Source organism: Labrus bergylta, chromosome 7 (genome assembly GCF_963930695.1).
Source record: "Labrus bergylta chromosome 7, fLabBer1.1, whole genome shotgun sequence".
NCBI classification, from domain to species: domain Eukaryota; kingdom Metazoa; phylum Chordata; class Actinopteri; order Labriformes; family Labridae; genus Labrus; species Labrus bergylta.
Window position 1 is genome coordinate 11,436,911 of NC_089201.1, and position 21,506 is coordinate 11,458,416.

Genomic DNA, 21,506 nt, shown 5'->3' on the forward strand with positions numbered 1-21,506 from the left:
AAATTTGGTAACAACAAGCAACGGTAACAATGTACTATTTGCAGATTGAGTTAGCTTGCTTAAATTATTAATCAACACTAAATAACATGTTAAGCTGGAGCTCGTGGGTCGTTGTTGGTTTTGCAGGTATTGTGTCACTTATAAAGTTTAAAAAATAAACCTGATAGTGTTTATATCTGTTGCATCATTACATTATCAATGTTTTTTTTCAGCATCTATTGCACTCCTGACAACTGCACTATTGTACTATTTAGGCTTGTATATATTAGTTTTAATGATTTCATATTTAAATATTAAAGGTCAGATATTATCTGCCTTTTCACCAAGTTAAATTAGTCTCAGAGCTACCCAAAAATCTCTGTTAAGTTTCCTGTAAAAACCCCACTCTGATCATGCCTATAAACCCCTCTATTTCAGCTCTGCTCAGAACAGACTGTTTCTGTGTCTGTACCATTTAAATGCAAATGAGCTGTGTTATACCACGCCCTTCTAGAAAGGATTGGGTGACTGTGGCTTTCTCACTCCATTCCTGATTATTTACGTTTAGAAGGCAGACTCAGAGGGCAGAACAAACACCTAGCTGTGGGAGCGTCACCCACCTGGGGGAGGGGTTACTGCCCTTTGTGATGTCACAAAGTGAAAAGCTCTTAACAGCCTTTGAGCACACATTTCCTGAATAGTGGAGCAAGCAAAAGAAAGAGATGAGGGACGTTTATCATAATTGGGGGGTTTGTAGACAGATTAGGGACACATATTAGTGGTTCAAAAGCATGATAAAATGTATTTTGCATAAAATGTGACCTTTAATGATTGTACATAGACAGCAAAGTAAAAAAGATTTAAATTCCTTGTATGCAAAAAGAACCCTGGCCAATGAAGCTGATTTTGAAGTTGTACTGACATGTTAAAACAGTTTTTAGTCAAACAGTCTAAATAATTGCAGTTATTGGTAACACTTTAAATTAAGTCAGACAATGTTCACCATTAACTAGTTGCTTATTATCATGTTAACTAGTAGCATACTAGCTGCTTAATAATCATTATAAAGCACTTACTAGTACATAATTCTATATGCACATAGTCTAGGCTAATAGGCCATTAAAGGCTGAATATGCAAAATTTTACACATAAATATAGCAGAAATCAAGTATATCCTCTGAAAATAACTCGGTCAGTCATGACTGTCTACAATGAGTGTGACACCCAAGTCCTGCTGTCTGAGCCGTACCTACATTGTGATTACATGAACGGGACTGCCGGCAGGCTCAGACCCCTTACGTATAAAAGTTGTTTGATTTAGGGACTAAAGAAAAGGCAAGTTTATTTATATAGCACATTTCAACAACAAGGCAATTCAAAGTGCTTCACACAAGACATCAAAAGCATCATGACAGAGGAAAGAAAAGAAACATTAAAATAGAAATCCCTGGAATTATTAAATCTGAACATATGTTCAAATAAAAATAATTCAAATGAAATTAATTGAAATAAATAAAGTAAAAATATAAAGTTAAAAGTTACAGTGCAGAGTTAAAATTTTAAATCTTATTAAAATTGTTTAATGAAAGGCAGCAGTAAACAGGTGAGTCTTCAACCTAGATTTAAAAGAGCTAAGAGTTTCAGCAGACCTGCAGTTTTCTGGGAGTTTGTTCCAGATATAAGGAGCATAGAAACTGAACGCTGCTTCTCCATGTTTGGTTCTGACTCTGGGGACAGAGAGCAGACCTGTCCCAGACAACATGAGCGGTCTGGATGGTTCATAATTAATCAGGAGGTCACTAATGTAGTTTGGCCCTAAACCTTTAAGCGCTTTATAAACCAGCAACAGGATTTTAAAGTCTATTCTCTGACAGCCTGGGAGCCAGTGTAAAGACCTCAGAACTGGACCGATGTGATCCATTTTCTTGGTTTTAGTGAGGACTCTAGCAGCAGCGTTCTGGATCAGCTGCAGTTGTCTGACTGATATTTTAGGCAGACCTGTAAAGACACTGTTGCAGTAATCAAGATGACTGAAGATAAAAGCATAGACAAGTTTTTCCAGGTCATGCTGGGACATGAGTCCTCTAATTCTTGATATGTTCTTCAGGTGATAGTAGGCTGACTTTGTAATTGTCTTAATGTGGCTTTTAAAATTGAGGTCTGAGTCCATCACTACGCCCAGATTTCTTGCCTGGTCTGTGGTTTTAAGTCTTACTGACCTGAAGCTGTGTGCTGACTCTTAGTCGCTCCTCCTTTGCCCCAAAAACAACAACCTCAGTTTTGTCTTTGTTGAGCTGGAGAAAATATTTGCACATCCACTCATTGATTTGCTCTATGCATTTACCCAGTGCTTTTATGTAAGTCTGTGCTCCTTAGCCGTGTGTTAACTTGCTCTTGTTCACTATTCTGAGTTAGTGGTAATGTGGTGTCATTCCCGCACAGTCCTTTCACTTCCACATTCATTTCTAGGTGATTCATCTTTGTCTCCAGCACTGCAATTTTCTGAAGAAGTTTGTGGTAATCGTCCTTGGAGAAGGGAGGCATCTTGTTGCTGATTAGCTTTAGCTGTGTACAGCGTTTCAAAGTACTGCAGCACAGGCTTGTGCCACAGTCACAGTGTAGCGATGCAGAGGTCAATGTTAAAAATATGGCTAAAGACCTCCTGTATCTATCAAAAAATACAGTCCTGAGGATTTGGAAATGTCCAGGACCACCTGTCGATTAAATTAGGTTTAGAAAAAAGAAGATATCAACAAAAGAATGTAAGCAAAGCAGAGAGCCAGAAGAAAAGCGTCTGCACTGTAAGAAAGCAGGAAGTAAGAAAAGAAGAATAACAAACTGTACTCACTGCTTATTTGAATGTCACGTAAGCGTTTTTAGATCAAGGTATTTTCGTGTAAATTTACATGCAGTGTGAAGCTATGAGCAAACTAAAGATCACTAGCATTAGCGTGCTAATACAACAATGAAGCTTGAGTTGTTTTGGTTTCATGCTGGTGCTCAAGGGCGACATCTGCTGGATCAAAAAGTCGCATATTCTTTCTTTCACTTAAGAGTTTGCTCTCAATACCCTCCTAAAGACTGCATACGTCAGAGCAATTTGGGGTTAAGTGTCTTGCCCAAAGTCACATCGAACATGTTACTGCAGGAGCTGGGGATCAAACCCCCAACCTTCCAGTTGAGAGACGACGCCCTAAATGATTATTCATCCAATAATTTAGTCTGAAATAAAGTTGTAGCCATCTCTGGAGACATGCTGTCTGTAGTTTTCATCTTTAAATGTACCTGAGTTTGCATTGAGGTAAGGACAGCAACACTGGCATACACAGAGGGGCAGTCAGTACAGATTTAAGGGGAATGCTTGTTGAGATAATGGACATGGAGATAAGTGAGACGCAGAATGCTGCAGTGCGAGCAGCAATGAGTCAGGACTTGGCCTGGTGGAGTGACGCGACAGCCAACTGCAATGACCATACACAGCCCACAAGATCATCTTGGTGTCAATGTCACGCTGTAGCCAAATACAGCACCCTTTCAGACAGCTACATCAGAGTGACGTTTCCATATCAGAGGTTGCTTCATTGTCAAGATTTTTACCTAAACTCTATCATCCACGTCTACACTCCCTCCCTCCCACTACGCTCTGCCAATGAAAGGCATCGGATCCAACCTTCACAGCCTTCACAACATAATACTGCAGATGGTTAAATGTGAAATAGGTAAAGGAGGACATTGAACATTTGATGTTCAGTCAGCTTTATAAAAAATGTATATCCTCCCAGCCTTAACCTTTAGGATGCCATATTTTAGGGTCAGTTTGAAACCATTTATTTCACTATCTGACTTTAATCCAACATAACACCTCTCTAAAGATGGTGATTGACAAGGTATATGTAGATAAATAAAAAGACAGTTGTTTGAAACCTTTTACCTGCTTGCTTTTATGACTTCTGTACAACTATTTCTGTGCTGTCAGGTTTACAACAAGCAAGGGCCAACACAATGAGGGTCTCCCAAGGGACACTTTAACTGTTTGAAATGGTCAGTGAGGAAGTCATATGAACATGAAGAGACCAATACTCAGTTTAAAGAGTTACATTTTGATCAAAATTGTGAGGGATACAACCAAGACTGATTGTTATTAGAGATCAAGCGCTGTACTGTTTGTGTTAACATGCAATCTATAAAAACAGACAGCAATCGTTTAATCCACTTCTGTTTTCTTATTATATGCAGATATCAGTTGTAGTTATATGCTGGAAAGAGGAACAGTGAATATGTTTTTTAGAGACATTTACATGTGGTGATTTATTCCAATCTCAGGGGAAAAGGTTATGAAAGGAGAAGGCTGCTTTGCGGCAACAAAACTTGCACATGTTCAAATGTTAAATTTAAAAAAGAAAACTGTCTTCAAACCCACAAGCAGTGAAATTACCTTGTTTATCCTTACCCTAGTGCACAAAGTTAAAAATGATTCTGATGTCCTTGAAAGACATTCCAGTGTAAAACACAAACTGACCTTCATCGAATCTTTGGAGAGGGAAATCTCAAACTAGGCGTTGTGAAATGTGTTGAAGATTGAAGTTGCTGCTGTAATCAGAGAAAGTGCTATTTGAGGAGGAAAGCCAAAAACATTGGACTAATGGGATGAATATTATATAACACTAAAGCATGATTTATGGTTGGTGCCTTCTCCAGTATTCTGACATAAATCGGCTCACTTTCAGGCCAAAAAGAGTTATGCAGCAGCCAGGCTGTTCAATTGTATTATGTTTGGGCACCAGTGACTTAGCGGTTAATTCATGCACCCCAATGTAAAGAGGCTACAGTCCTCAATGCGGACAACGTGGGGATGTGGCTTTACCTGTTTGGGCAGAGAATTCAAGAAAATTATTCTAATCTCATGGTTTCCTTTTCACCTCTTTCGATCCAGCAGTTTTCTCTGGCCAGGATAAAAAGCCTAATGTTTTCAAAGCAGAGTCCTTTGTCCTAAAACTGTAAATGGAAAGCTGAGTCCTGACCAGAGCCGGCCCTAACCATTTTGGTGCCCTAGGCAAGATTTCAGCAGTTGCCCCTTATATTGCAGCCAGTTTGACCACCAAAGACTATATTCATAGACTTAACGAAAACTGGCATACAGCTTTATATTTAACAGAATTTCTTTAAAATAAAAAATACTTCTAAACAAACATGAATAAAATGGTAATAAAATATTTCTTATAAATAACTACAAATCACCAGTGTAACAGAACAAACAATATCAAACAGTGCAGAGAGCAGAAGTGATCACAGACGGCCAAGGGATGGCAGGGGATGGATTGAAATGTTTCTGATTGCATCTTGAGAGTGAAAATGAGCATTTATTAAACAGTCTGCATTTTAAAATATAGTGTGAAAACAAAATATTATTTTCTCTTTAGAGCCGTACACAAACCTCAGCATTGTTTTTCATGTGAGTCCAAACGTTTTCCTAACCAGACCTACAGCATGCACACATATCTATTCAGTGAGGAACTCTAGCACAAAATGTATTAATGCTATTAAACATAAATACTCTAAAGGCAAGAGCTTAAAACTATTAATGACAACAGGAGGTGGAAAATAAACATTTTAATCGACTAGGGTGAAAGCTAACTAAGTACAGAGATGTCAATAAATATAAAAGTAGGTTTTGTGTCCCAAACAACATAAGAACAAAAGAAGTGTATTACTTACACTGGTTATTTTCTTAACATGAATAATCTTAACCTAATAAAAGTACAGTGGAAATGACTGATGTTAATTCGAGATATGAAACACTGACGTTACTATCATCCATCCATAACAAGCTAGCTTAACAACAACAGATAACTGATCTGTGCAGCACGTTACCTCTGTGTCTTTTTCATGTTATTCCTCTTCTTCTTTTTCGTCCCTGGGCTCCCGAGGGCTTTGTTGTTGTTTTTTACATTACGGATGTTTATAAACTTCATGGTAATCGGTATGGTCAGTATCACTCACTTCTAATAAGTCACCTGCCCTCCTCCTCCATAACGAGGAGGTAAAGAGCAGCTGTGTTGTGATGAGCCGCGTCAAGCAGGAGGCAAGAAAATAGAGCCTTTTTAAATGTGATAGTTGTGTTTTCATGGCTTCTTTTGCATCATTATTAAATGATAGTATGAAAATGATATTAGATAAATAATATTTAATGATATTTAAACACATTTTTCCTTCTATTTCTTTTTCTTATCTTCAACTTTTCTGCCGCAATCATTTGGGGCGCCCCTAGCATTTGCCTATACTGCCTATGCCACGGGCCGGCCTTGAGTTTAAGAATTAGTTGGAAAATATTCTGGTGGTTGTGTCTGGCTTAAATCCAGTAGCCTTTGCTTCTGAAGAGTTAGGACCTCTTTCTGTAGCAAGAGGACTTCTTTTTTCAAATGAGCATTTTCAATGTCAAGAATGCATCTTTCCTTCTCCAATCTAAGAAGTTCCTGGTGAGAGATATAGTCCAGCAGATATGTGAAAGAATTGTGCTTTTGATGATAAAAGCATGAAACTTGGTACACTGTTAGAGCATGCCCTAAGGAAGATTTTTGGCTTCCTTCGGGCCATATTTTTGGCCAACGGATATTAATTTACAAGTGTCTTAGTTTCTAGACCACCTAGGATAGTGATTTCAAATACTACTAAAAACATCAAATATTATTACATTTTCATGAATTACAAAATTCTTGTGCCCAACTCATATCTTGAGCTTGAACAATATATTTGCTTGGCCAGTATATCGGTCATTATTGTGCTTTTTTAACAACATCAGCATCCCAGTTATACAGCTGATGATTTTTAAATAGGTATAATAAATAAAAATAAATAATTATTGAACTTGTATTTCTTCTGTTTTAACGGTGTAATTGCTATTTACCAGAATTATTCATTAGAGGGAGCTCTTGTCACTCTTGCCACATCCAATATTCTCCACAGCAAGACTATTCTGCACAGATTTGATTGTTGTAATAAAGGTATATACTGTATATGTGAACTTCCACACAGATCACACATTTTCCCCTAATACTCCAATGAACATGTGAACATTTTAAATGAAATGCTGTTATAAAACCAATATGTTTTTCAATGCTCATTATGAAGTGAGCTAGCTACTTAACATATTTGGCTATATTTAGCAAGCTAGATGGCTAGCAATTAGCAGTGAAAAGATTGCCATTTTTGACAAAAAAGTTTACCAAAACATTGGTAACTGTTAGGCTAACACCTATTTGTATGCATTCAGCTGACCTGAAATGGCCTGATGTATTTAGCTATCCCATGTGACTGTAGTGGCAACTAACATACATGTATGGTGAGTTAAGTTTATGGTGGATTGGTGGTGCTAGAACTAGTATACTGTTCTCAAGTAGATTAGTGCATCGAGAGACAATGGCCAAACTATTCAAGGTGGTGGATCGTAATGAGCAAGAAACATCAGGTACACCAGGCCTGGCCACAGACGGGAACAAATGCAGACCAAACATGTACAAATTGTATTTGCACAAGATGTTAAAGCAGTAAGTGGTGCTATAGAAGACTTGGGCAATCCATTCTGTGAAAAGAGCAGTGTGGATCTTCTCGTACTGGATACTAGAGACCTAGCAGACGCAGCTATCATTGACACTGTAAACCAGATAAAGAGACTTGGACAGGACCAATATGACTCCTATGTCAGTTAGCGCCTCGTCAATCAGATGAGGCCCATCAAAGATCTCATGAAGAGGAACAATCTCCCTTTATTCAGCCAGCCTCAAATCTGAGGGAAGTCCAGATCCAAAGATAAGAACAGCTCTCATCCCTGAAGAATTACTATTCTCTGTTCTCTAGGCTGTACATTGCATTGCTGATACGTGAAGGAAATCTCGATAAGTTCTTAGAGCATGAAAACCAGGCGTATTCACCGGCATTGTCGCAAATGGGCAAGCTTAGAACTGGTACCAAGTCAGACTTGGTGGGCTGTTTGGAGGACCTGATTCCGTCAAAAGAGAATGCATCTAACCCCACAGTGTAGGTCATCATCCTTGATGGGGCTGCTCTGGTAAACATGTTACGACCTGGTGCTGCTAAGACATTTTCAGATTACGCACAGAAAGTGCTCTCACCATACATCATGTCAGGGCTGGAGCATTTCATGCAGAGTGGATGTTGTTTAGGAGTGGATGTTGTTTAGGATTCCCTGAAAGTCTGAAAGTAGAAACATGCAGCAAGAGAGGGAAGGGAGTTCGTAGACACGTTAAGCCATCCAGTGCCATTCCTGGAAACCGATTGGAGTTTCTGCGTATCGAAGACAACAAGGCCGAACCGTTTTCCTTCCTGGCCACTAGTGTGACAGCTCTACTTACAGACAAGGAAAAACAAATAATCAGCAACCATCATGCTTCTGTCCTCTGTACTCAGACTTGAGATGTTTCAGGTCTTGCAATCTGCACACATAAGGATGCTGATACCCACACCCTACTGCATGTAGGAGATGCTTTGTGTCACGGTGTCAAGACGAACTAGGGTTTAATATTTTGTTCTCTGTTGTTGTATCTAATGTTCTGACAAATACGCCTATGTGTTCCCAGATCCCAAACTGACATTTTTGTATATTATTTTTATCATTATTAGGGCAAAAGAACACAGGTTATGTCCCATCAACATAGTTTATCAGTTTCCAATGATCAAGCGTGCTGCGTGCAACGCTAATTATGAAGTGCCAATTGGATTGTCTGTGACCTGTCTTCTGAAAAGCTCTAAGCATTAAGCAACCCTTATAAAACCAATATTTTACAGAACTCCATTATATAAACTTACAAGATCTCTTAACCTGTTGGGAGATTTCAGAGGGATCCTTTACTGTTTCGGCATTCTGACCGTGGTCAGAGCACACAGGGTAGACTTATTGGTCTGCTCCAGGGCCAAAGTAGGAGCCCTCAACTTCGGGACTAACCCACTTTAACTTGGGTGCAGCAAGTTGTAAATCGACACGGAGAGTCCGGCTTGTTACTTGAGGTGTCGGGCCGTTTATTATGCACACAGAGCTAAAACTGTACATACACTTCAGATGCTGACCAGTTTCTCTTTCATGTGATACATGGATGACCTTTGATGACGTCACAAGAGCCTTCTGTGCGTTGGCTGCCACCCCAGACTCCATAGACCACTTGATGGAGCCTTGGGAGCGATTTGTGGTATTGCTGTATGACCGCACTAGCAGCCAGGAATCAGTCAACCTTGCATGCATGCAGTTTTTCATCAAAAAAGGTAGAACAATTTATGGTCTTCCCCCAATACAAGCACTGATTCATCACACAAAGATGGCTGCTTACCAAGCTGGTCACTGCTTGGCACAGATCATGTTGCACCCCCTGTACACCCATCCCCTGGTGACTGGGCCGGCTTTTAAAAACATGTGCAGATCAGCTGTGTGGCATCTTTCACTATATCTTCACACAATCTGTTAACCTGCAGAAAGTGCCTAAACTTTCGAAAAAGTCTATTGTTGTTCCTGTAGCTTAAATTAGCACTCTGAAAACACTAAATGATTTCAGGCCTGTAGCGCTGACTTCTCTAGTGATGAAGACATTAGAAAAGATTGTCAAGAATCACATTTTAATGCAGGTTGAAGAACACCTAGATCTTCTTCAATTTTCGTATAGCGCTGGTAGAGGTGTGGAGGATGCTGTCACCACATTGTTTCACTATTTGTATAAGCATCTTGAGGGCCTTAAAGCCTGGCTCACACTGTAGGATAATCAGGCCGATTTGAGCTCTGATTCTTACTTCCCGACAATCACAGGGTCTCTCTGAACCCGCCCCATTCCACGATCTGCAGCGAGGGGTTTTTGGAGTGAAGGCTGCTGACCTAGTAGCTTTATAGTACTGTAACAACCCCCCCTAGTGGAGTACTACAGTACATACTGTGTATGGGCAGTTAGAATAGGCTTTAACATTTTGTTAGCCATTGCAGTTTTAATAACATTACTTATGCTGAATGAATGTAGTGTATAAACAGTGACTTTCAGTGATTCTTCCAGTTAAACCCTTTAACATTTTGTATTATTTCAGTTGAGGAAGTGAAAATAAGGGCAGCTACTATGAGAACCCAGTATACCAAACTTCTAAAACACAAGGTTGACACAGAGGCAAGGTTGGCTGTTGAAGAATTTGGAGTGTCTTAAGAAACATGTGACCCAACGCTCCAGCGAGACCAGTGTAAGCTATAGGTTTCATCTTTTTTTCAGGGTAATGTCCAGAGTAGTAGTACAGAGCGATAATATTTGACTGTATGTGACAGTAAACATTTTTAAAGAGGGCATTATAATTATTAATAAACTAATAGACACATATTGTATATCTGACTGTTACAGAATGTTTCAGCTTGATCAATCTGTCAAGGACCAGCTAAATGAGGAAAAGGGACCAGGATGACGCCATCAGTGATGAGGACATTTCAGATATGTCTGACACTGCTGCAATAGGTACAGTCACACTTAGGTGCAGATAAAAAAAATAGAATATTGTGTAAAATTTATTTTTTTCACATTGATGCAGTAATCCATTCAAAGAAGCCCCAACCCATATAACATCCATGTTTTATTAATACTTTTTTTGATTGATCTGATGTAATATAGTGATAGTTTGAGATACTGGACATTATTACATTTTCATTAGCTCTGAGCCATAATCAAAATAAAAACGTTTCAAATATTTCACTTTATATGTAATGAATCTAGAATATGAGACATTTTTACTTTTTCAATTAAATTCTGAAAAAAAATAACTTTTCCACAATAGTCATTATTTTAGCTGCACCTGTAATAACGATGTTATTTCTCCTAGAAAAACTCATTAAGTTTCATCTTAACCACAGGACTACAAGGGGACGGAATCCCTCTTGCTCCTTCTACAACTCCAAGAACCAAACGCTGCAAAAGTGAAGCAGACCTAGAGCAACAGAAGCTGAAGCTGTTACAGCAAATGTGTGCCTCAGTTCTTGCAGCTCCAGATGCCCACACTTCCTTTGGAAATCAGGTGGCAGCAGAACTCCGGGGAATAAAAAATGAAACCATCCAGACGAAAGTAAAGAAAAATATTATGATAGCTTTGGATGAGGCCCAAGAGGCTGATCAGTCTACTGCACATTCATACTCTGAATTACAACCAGCTACATATCAGACATTCACAACAACACAACTGCATCCCCCACCTCCCCTACACACATTGTCACAACCCAGGGGTGCAAACTCATAGAATCTCCGAAACACCTTGCACATTTATGATTGTCTGAAGATCCCAGTGTAGTGTTGTATATTCAGGGGAAAAAAGGCCCTGTTTTATTTGTAGCCAAATATGATGACCCCAAAGATCTTCCTTACTGCCTGAGTGAGGAAAACACTGCTAGCAATGAAACTGGTCCAACAGCCATGGACGTAGAGGAGGAAGGAGCTACACAGCTTATAAGTAATGAGGAGGAAGTATTTTGATCCACTATCTCAGGCTAATGTAGTGTTATCAACCCAAAACTGTTGAACAAGAGCTGCAGTCTGAACGAAGAAGAAGGATTCAGCTTGATATCCAGTTAGAGCAGGCCACTGCAGAGTTGAGGTCTCTCAAAGATGAGTTACTGTCGTGACAGGTATTCTGCCTCTCAGCTGAGTGAAAGTGTTCTTCGAATGAAGAATTGCCAGATAGAGATACCTTCAATGCTCTCTGTGAATATGTTGCTCGTTTTGAGGTTTCCATAACATACTTTCCTGGTTGGAGCCCCAAAGAACTCCTTCTTCAAGACCAAGTTTTCATGACCCTCATGAAACTTGGACACAACTAGACACACTTGGAGCTGGCTGCACTCTTCCAGAATCCAGATGGAGAGAGCCACAAGCCGGACTGGCATCTGCATTGCAGTAGTGAATTCCCTGATGCCCTCACTCTCATTCACAGTCCCACACTGTACAGACAAAACAATGTCTAGTGCTTGCTGCTGTCCCAACACCCGCACTATGACTCCTCTGCATTCTTGTTATGACTCCTCTGCATTCTTGTTATGACTCCTCTGCATTCTTGTTGCGACTCCTCTGCATTCTTGTTATGACTCCTCTGCATTCGTGTTGCGACTCCTGCATTCGTGTTGGGACTCCTCTGCATTCTTGTTGCGACTCCTCTGCATTCTTGTTGCGACTCCTCTGCATTCGTGTTGCGACTCCTCTGCATTCTTGTTGCGACTCCTCTGCATTCTTGTTATGACTCCTCTGCATTCGTGTTGCGACTCCTCTGCATTCGTGTTGGGACTCCTCTGCATTCTTGTTGCGACTCCTCTGCATTCGTGTTGGGACTTCTCTGCATTCTTTTTATGACTCCTCTGCATTCTTGTTATGACTCCTCTGCATTCTTGTTGGGACTCCTCTGCATTCTTGTTATGACTCCTCTGCATTCTTGTTGCGACTCCTCTGCATTCGTGTTGCGACTCCTCTGCATTCGTGTTGGGACTTCTCTGCATTCTTGTTATGACTCCTCTGCATTCTTGTTATGACTCCTCTGCATTCATGTTGCGACTCCTGCATTCGTGTTGGGACTCCTCTGCATTCTTGTTGCGACTCCTCTGCATTCGTGTTGGGACTTCTCTGCATTCTTTTTATGACTCCTCTGCATTCTTGTTATGACTCCTCTGCATTCTTGTTGGGACTCTTCTGCATTCTTGTTATGACTCCTCTGCATTCTTGTTGCGACTCCTCTGCATTCGTGTTGCGACTCCTCTGCATTCGTGTTGGGACTTCTCTGCATTCTTGTTATGACTCCTCTGCATTCTTGTTATGACTCCTCTGCATTCGTGTTGCGACTCCTGCATTCGTGTTGGGACTCCTCTGCATTCGTGTTGCGACTCCTCTGCATTCTTGTTGCGACTCCTCTGCATTCTTGTTATGACTCCTCTGCATTCTTGTTGCGACTCCTCTGCATTCTTGTTATGACTCCTCTGCATTCGTGTTGCGACTCCTCTGCATTCGTGTTGGGACTCCTCTGCATTCTTGTTGCGACTCCTCTGCATTCGTGTTGGGACTCCTCTGCATTCTTGTTGCGACTCCTCTGCATTCTTGTTATGACTCCTCTGCATTCGTGTTGCGACTCCTCTGCATTCGTGTTGGGACTCCTCTGCATTCTTGTTGCGACTCCTCTGCATTCGTGTTGGGACTTCTCTGCATTCTTTTTATGACTCCTCTGCATTCTTGTTGCGACTCCTCTGCATTCTTGTTGCGACTCCTCTGCATTCTTGTTGCGGCCAGTTTGCATTCGTGTTGTAGTCCGTTTGCATTCGTGTTGTGGAGTTTGCAGAGCATTTTTTGTAAATGCATTCGCCTGACACCTCCCAGCCACCCTATATTGATGCTCAGTGCTATTTTAATAGAAAAGTATTTTATTCTGTGCAAATGCAATTTGTCTGTGACCACCAGTGTCAGTTTTTGGACATTTTTATTGGGTACCCAGGGTCAGTACTCTCAAGGGTTTTATAAAATAGCCCTCTTTACATTCATAGCCTTTACTGCATTATGGGTGATATCCCTGTATGTCACCCCCAGTCACCCTCATAACGACATACAGGGAGCCTTTGAGAGGTGCAGTGGCAGCACGGTTTAACAGGCACCATGCAAAGGCCCGTTGTGTATTTTTCAAGGCCCTTGAATCGAGCCCTGTGTTTCGGTGGTGGCTTGTTGTGCCATTCTGCACAATTTCTGCCTCAGGGATGGTGACACCATTGAGCCAGTGGAAGACACACAGATGATGGAGACGGCCATCTTCAGGCTGACTCGCAGTGTGGGGAGCAGCGGGCGTGGAAGCATGGCTGCTGCACTTTCAGCCCCGAATGAAAATCCTCCAGCTCTTCACGATCATGACTATTATTAAGGAAGAAATTCAAGTTAAACTAAGTTAAAAAAGTTTATTTTTGTTAACAGTTCAATTCATGTAAATAGTTTAATTCAAGTGTTAATAGCTATAAATATGTAGATATTTCAGTTATTTATAAAATCTTCTTTCTTTTTAAAGTTTTAAGTTATGAAATGTTGAAATGTAAAAAATTAGCGATGTAGATATTGTAGCAGTTACTTTAGAATCAGTGATTTCAAGTTTTTCAAACAACTTTATTTATCCGTTAGGAACTTCAGTTGTGTTAAAGCAGGGGTCTCCAACCTTTTTTCATCTGAGAGCTACTTTCAAAAAATGAAAGTGGCCAAGGGCTACTTGCATCAAATCGCTTGCATTTATTTACATAGCTCAGCTGAATTAAGCTACTGTTTGTAATTGCAATAAGCCAATGCTTATCAATAATCTTAAATTCACATCAATGTCCAAGAAAACATTAGTACTTTATACTTGCTTTTATGGGCCAAATATATGAATAGTGGGAAGAAGTGCATTTACCGTCGTCAGATTTTTATTTTTATTTTTAACACAGTCGGTCAACCTGTAGGCGAGCTACTGAAAACCTGCCCGCGAGCTATCAGTAGCTCCCGAGCTACCTGTTGGAGACCCCTGTGTTAAAGAGTATCAATGGGTGTATTAAAATCATGATAAGTAGGTCATAAATAATCGTTATGAGAGGTTAAAAGAGTAGTGTTAAAAATAAATATAAATAGATCAGCCATTCATGAGCCTGATGGATGTGGGAATATACGTGGTGTGCATTACGTGCACCCGCATGAGATCTGTGTCTGTGGCCTGAAGGGAGAAGGAAGATTGAAAGATTGCAAAGGTGTGTGTGTGTGTTGTTAGTTTTGTCCTCCTGTTGTAAATACTAATTAGAGGTTCCTGCTGCTGTCAGATTATTTTACTGCTCATGGTTATGATCCTGTTTATTGTGATTCATTTTAGACAGAGACCCAAACCAGGTTGTGACGTTGAAGGGAAAAACTGTTTCAATAAAACTTTTATTTTAATGTAACAATTTTTTTTTTTTACATTTTCTCTACAATCTTTTCAATGGCCCCTTTTCACGCTGTGCGTTCCGAGAGCGGAAGTAGGCAATGGCAGTGGAGACCTACTTTCGGTTATCTCAGAGAAAAACTACCGTTGAGATAAACAATGGTGCAATCCAGACGTAAATGTCACTGCAGTGTCCCGTATTGTTCGAACAACAAACAAATGCATCCATATTTAAGTTTTCATGACTTTCCTTCGGAGGATGGATCACGAGCTTGTCGGGTAACGGTGATCCGAAGAGACGAGTGCGCTACATTCAGAATTCTTAGTGGGAGCACATATGTTTGTAGTCTTCATTTTGATAATGAGGAGATCTATTCAACCCAGAAAGGTTTAAGACGTCTTAAAGGGGGGGTTGCCTTGTCAAGGTTTGTCTGGAACGACTGGGGAAGAAGCCAACAGCGGCAGTTGGCGTATGAAAGGGCCGGTGACCGCCGTGTGTCAGGAGGATGTTACTCTGACAGGTGCAGCTGCCTCCCCATGCCCTGACCATGACTATGCTGTACCGCCTACACCTGGTAAGTTTAGTTGCCTACCAGTAAGAGTCGAACTCACACTCATGGTAGGCTCATATCTTGGTCTAAACCAATAAGAGACAGAGCTCGGGCGGGTCTTACTACTGTCATTCCATCCATCCCCACTACTGAGAGTCCATCCAGCCAAGACACGGAGCCCTCGGTCCTCACATCCAGACTAAGTGTAGGTTGTGGACACCGGCATTGAGCCTGATGATAGACTTATTTTGCCTCTGGTTATTGTAAAAACAGTAAATTAAAATGAATAATAACTGATTTTAATTACAGATGGTTCATTTTTAGGTCACCCAAAGTTGAACGTGTTGATCACCTAAAAGTTTCAGCGCGACATCACTTCTAAATGCAGTAGCCTGCTGTTGTACCTTTATCACCAGCTTTCATCAGACCGTAAAAATAAAACAAATTCTGAACATTTCATTCTTATCCGAAAACGATATAACGCACAGGCTGTCCAATCATACAGAGGTCCGCTGGTTTAACCGTGGAGCAGCGCTAAAATGCTTCCTCGAATTGCGCACGGAGATGGCACAGATTCATGGCGCATAAAAAATCAGAGACAGAGTTAGATTACGATATTGCAGACACATAGAAGAACAGACTGCCAGACTCTTTTTAATCCGTAATCTCAAAATCAGCTAGAAACCTGTAGCCTTCAACAGGCAGCTGAGGGAATTCCGGGGCATTTGGTATGATAGACCTGATCCAAAGGCACAAGACCAAATTTGGACTTCACCATGGTGAGTTCCTCAAGTCCATGAAGAATCTTACAGATCCCCAGCTGTGCTGAATGTCTCTCAATTTCTCCCCAACAGACATCACACCCGGGTCAAGAAGGGGCCTTACCACACAAGATTATATCAGGATTCATCAATTATATTTTGTGTGTTTTTAATAGAACTGTCAACTGCAATTGTTTGCAGATGTTTAGAATAACATTCATATGGTTGACTCACCTGAATATGCTGCATACAAGGTGGATTTTACACCTGATTTGACACCAACTTTGCTCTTCAATTTTGGTTTCCGAACCACCATCTCATCCACTGATTCTCGCTGGATCCCCTGTTAAATGGCAACAAAGGCATTTCAATTAAGAGGACGTTCATCTTCCGCCTTTCAAGAGCCCTCAGAGTGGTTGAAAAAGCCTTTGGGATCCTTGCTGCCCAGTGGAGGGTTTACCACCTCGTAATTGGGGTGAACCCTGAAAATGATTGTGATGACCACCGTGGCCGTTCACAACTTCCAGAGGAGGAACTCCATACCACAGGCTGACCCCACACTGAAAGCTATGGCCATCCCTGCACTACAAGACCTGACTAGAGCCGGATCCAACAACTCCAAAGAAGCCCTTTCTGTATGGGAGAACATCAGCAGCTTCATCCTGTCTGCTGCTGGTGAAGTGCCCTGGCAGAACATTACCCTGCTTACTATCTACTGAAACCCACACCTTCTTCTTCTGCTCTTTAAACACAGGCCAACCACTAACTGCTTAATATCTGTATAAAAAGTATACAGTCACACAATTTTGGTAGTTAATAAGCCAATATTGCAGTGGTGTGTTTTGGCCACTAGATGGCTCTCTTTGACCATGCAATGCTAGGTGCAGGGAGAGGCTCCAAGAGAGAATGTTAAGTTTCATTGAAGCAGTTTACTTGTATTTGTATATGTGTTTCCTTTGACTGTGTGAATCTTTGTCCGTCGGGAAGATAAGACTATAGTGGGGTAATTCAGAACAATATAACATTAAAAGGTGTGCAGAACAGATACCATCACCATTACCTATTTGAGGTTATTTATATATTTTGTATTTTAATTTATGTTTTCCGCTTAATGTCATATTTTGGTATTTCTTATGGATCTTTCCGTTTAAATTTTAGTTATTTTCACATTTAATCTACTAGTCTGTGATTGGTAATTGTTTGTTTTAGTGATTTTCTATTTGAAAGTTTCTTTTTCTCTTTTTCGTGATGGTTCTTTTTCGTGATGTCTTGTGTTAAACACTTTGAATCCCATTGTTGCTGAAATGTTTTTTTTTTCTGTAGGCAGGCTTTGGAGGTTCCAAACATAAGCAAAAACAGCCTCCTCATGTGGCGTGTTATTGAAGATATTAATGACTTGCTGCTCAAATTCCATTCCCTGCCTCTGTCTTTACAGGGCCCCTTCCAGGTACCTGAAAAGCCAGAGGTGCTGGGGAAGACTGGGTAGCACAGGGTAGCCCAAAGACAATGGTGGAGGTGACAGGGGTTCAAAGGAATCATTTCGGCTTCCCTGTGAGGGGCCTCAGGGCTCAATACCTCGTCATTATAAATATTTCTATCAAGTCCTCTGCTCCGTGCCCTCTGAGTCTTCCACTGCCTCCTACAACTGTCCTCTTTAAATGACCAAATACTTTTACCTATAATAACTGTGCCTGTTCATGTATGAACGTAATACTTCTTAATAAACTCTGAATAACTGTTAAATTCTGTTTTTCTTTTCAACTGATCTTGATGCACAGATAAGCTCTTGTGTTGAAGCAACACATGGACACTGAATGGGCTTAACAGCGGCGCGTACTATCTGAAAGGCCCTTTAATGACTATAGTTTCAGTCTAAATTGAACTATTTGAACTTTTTTGTATATTTTTTTCTCAACATATTTGGGTGAAATATGCAATTTTAAATTATTTTTTCATTTTTATTTGTTTTTGGAGGGCATCTCATGACCCCCACCTCTCAGTGTCTCGCTACACCCCAGGAGGTTATGACCCCCACTTCTGGAACCACTGGTTTGCTTGGTGTGCACTTCTGCGTCAATCAGGAAGCTTTGAAATATAAATGTAGCTCAGCAACTGATTCAACATGACTTAAACCTGGGGCATAACCGTGTGACATGATGTCAAGATTTGGCCTTTTTTAACCTGAGCATTATGTCACGGCAACATGGCAGCCAGGGGAATGTGGTCAATTGGTTTGTAAACCGGCTATAAACCATCTATTTTTTGGATGGTTACAGTTAAAGAAGCAACATGTAACTTCTGGGTACTTCAGTCCAAATTCAAAACATTGGTGAGACCTGTACCTCCCTTCTCTAGAGTTGATGTGCACGCAGGTTGCCATGTTGCGGACGCGGAAGCTTCAGTGTTTAGCCACCTTTGCATCTGTCTTTATAACTTTCTGCATTCTAACCTCTAATCACTTTTCAAAAGCATCTCCAATATTTATCAGAGTTTTACAACGTTTCTGATCGTAGAGATGCTGAGGCTTTTAAGTCAGGTAGAATCAGTTATATCTGAACAAGTTCGCCTGTCTGCTTTCATTGTTGCAACACCTGTTGGTTTGCCGTTTGCCTTGTAAACTGTGGGGCATTCACAACTCCTATCTGGGGGTGTCTTAAACCGCCCACCATCTCTACTGAAAACAAAAACAAAACTTAGAAAGAGGACATACTGGCTGCTGTGGTTTTGTCAGAGAAGCCAGCACTTCAAGATGGCATGTTTCCCAGGTGGTTTCACACTAGGGACCCGGCCTGGATACAAGTACGTTTGACCCCAAAGTTAAGTTCATGTTATCAGTGTGAACACAAACTAGTACCATACTCAGGTACTGTGCCCGAGTCCTCTTGAAGAGGTGGGCATGATTCATTTGTACTCCAACGGTCCACGGGAGATGTGAATGCAATCATGCTCAAACATGGAAGTTGGCCGCTATATGAGAATAGAATTTCAAATCATTCTTCTCACTTACAAAGCTCTTAATGGTCTGGCAGAAATGGGGGAAAAGGCAGAAATGGGGGAAAAGTGGGACTGACTACCCAGGGCCCCATTGGGGAGAGGGGCCCATAATGGGCCTGAAATAAGAATGTATTTTTTTATCATGCCTTCTTCTCTAAGTTATAACTGCAATAAAATTGTCTGAATTAACGAACAAACATTCAGAATACCTTTCTGAAATGTGGAGTCTCTCTCAGAGGCCCCTCTCACCCCTACCGAATGCGCAGAATGGTTTAGTCCGCCCCGCACCTCTCCACTAGATTGATCTGTCAGCGGTCAGTCGAGTCAAGATTGAGAGTGAGTGATGTTGCAGGCTGCAGATTAAACCAGTTGTTAGAGGAATTCAGCCAAGAATATGGTTTGGATCATATTTGTGTTTTATGTATAAATTCATAATTTTAATGCCCTTCATAGATTCGATTTCATACGACCCTATTTTTATACTGTACTACACTGCGGTAAAAAAGAGTCCATTTTGGAGCAATATTTTGCACCGTTCCCAGCGCGCCACAGTAACATTTATTTGATATCAACGGCTTCATTGTGAACTGTAAATTCAAATGATATGACTCTGCAACATCTTATCTTAAAGAGCTTATATTGCATATTGCCTTTCGAGAACATTACGCTCCCAGAATGCAGGCCTGCTCGTGGTACCTACAGTCTCTAAATGTACTATGGGAGGAAGAGCTTTTCAGTTATCAGAGCCCTCCTGAGCCCTCTTAGGTTCCTCTGGATCGTTAGTGGACGACCTGACTGAACGACCAACTTTTACCTGCTTTTTGTAAAGTGTCTCGAGACAACACTTGTTATGAATTGCCGCTATACAAATAAAGATTGATTGATTGATTCTGTCTTGTTCAATTGAGAAACCAGACTTTAGTTTTGGCTTGCTTCCATTTGGCTCACTTCCACATGTCATATGGATGGATTCTTTTGATATTACTTGAATGGGACAAAAAAAAAAAAGAACATTAGGTAAGATAGTGATTCTGCCATCACCATTTCTTTGCCATTTTTAAAGGTCATTAAATTGTCCTGGATCTTCTCTAAGAGTTAATGATAACAAAGAATTGACTTTTAAGAGGGTTTCCTCACAAATAAGAAAAACGACATCATCAAGCATCATCTTCATCAACTGCTATTAGTTTCCCTAACACTCAATCTTCCTCTCTGTGTACCTATTTTAAGACAACCCAGCTACGCACTAGACACGGCCCATATCTTTCAAGAAAATTTCTATTTCTATTCTAAATTTCTATTTCAAAATTTCAAGAAAATACCAAAGTGATCAAAGGGATTTGTAGCCATCACTATCCCCTACATTGTGTGTTGGAGTCAGAGATGAGGCTTGCAGAATAAGTGACTTCTTTTAAAGTATGATTTTTTTAAAACCCATTTAATAGATATGTTTTACATTTAGAATGTATAATTGAACTTCCAACATCCCTCTGTTTTCTCCCTATATGTTTGTGCAATTTGTCTTCTCTCTACGATTTCATCTTAACTGTCATTGGCTTGCTTTTGTTTGGGTGCTCTCTGCCTGTGTTTTGTTTTTCTGTCAAAGCATGCACGACTGACTCTATAATTGGATTGCTATGTAAATACACTTATTATTGTTGTTGTAAATATTAAAGGTAGATTCATTGTTCGTTGAAGCTTGTAAACACAACACTCAAACTGGACCCCTCCTCCTGGGCTCACAGCCCCCAGAAGTGCAGACTCTCTGCAGGACATATTGTGTTCTTGCTGCTTTTACCTACACTACAAGTTACCACATGATAGCACAAAGTGACCACCGGTGTTTCACACCTGCGAGTCAAACAGAAAGCAGGCCAACTCTGCATCTGCGGGTAAAAGCCATCACAAGGTTCACCCTAGTTTTGAAATGAGCTTTAGAGCTTGGCCTCACTTATGTTTTCTCTTCTTTGCTGCTACGTCCATCATTTACATTGGTTTGATTGTGGCCTGTCACCGAATAGTATCAGCTCCTAAACTCACCAACCCGCTGTCATCCACTCCCCACCCTGAAACGTCCCATGTCAAGAAAAATTAAACGTCAAAATACAGGCAGAGGACTGCATACACAGTATCACATATATGATGATAAGTTATGATTGATTAGCATTACTAGTTTTATAGACTAAGCTATATTGACTCTACATTTGAATAAACAAACAGCAGAGGACCAGGATGATAATCAGATTGAGGAGTGATAAATGCATTCAAAACATGTTCTTTTTGGAGGAGCTGAAGT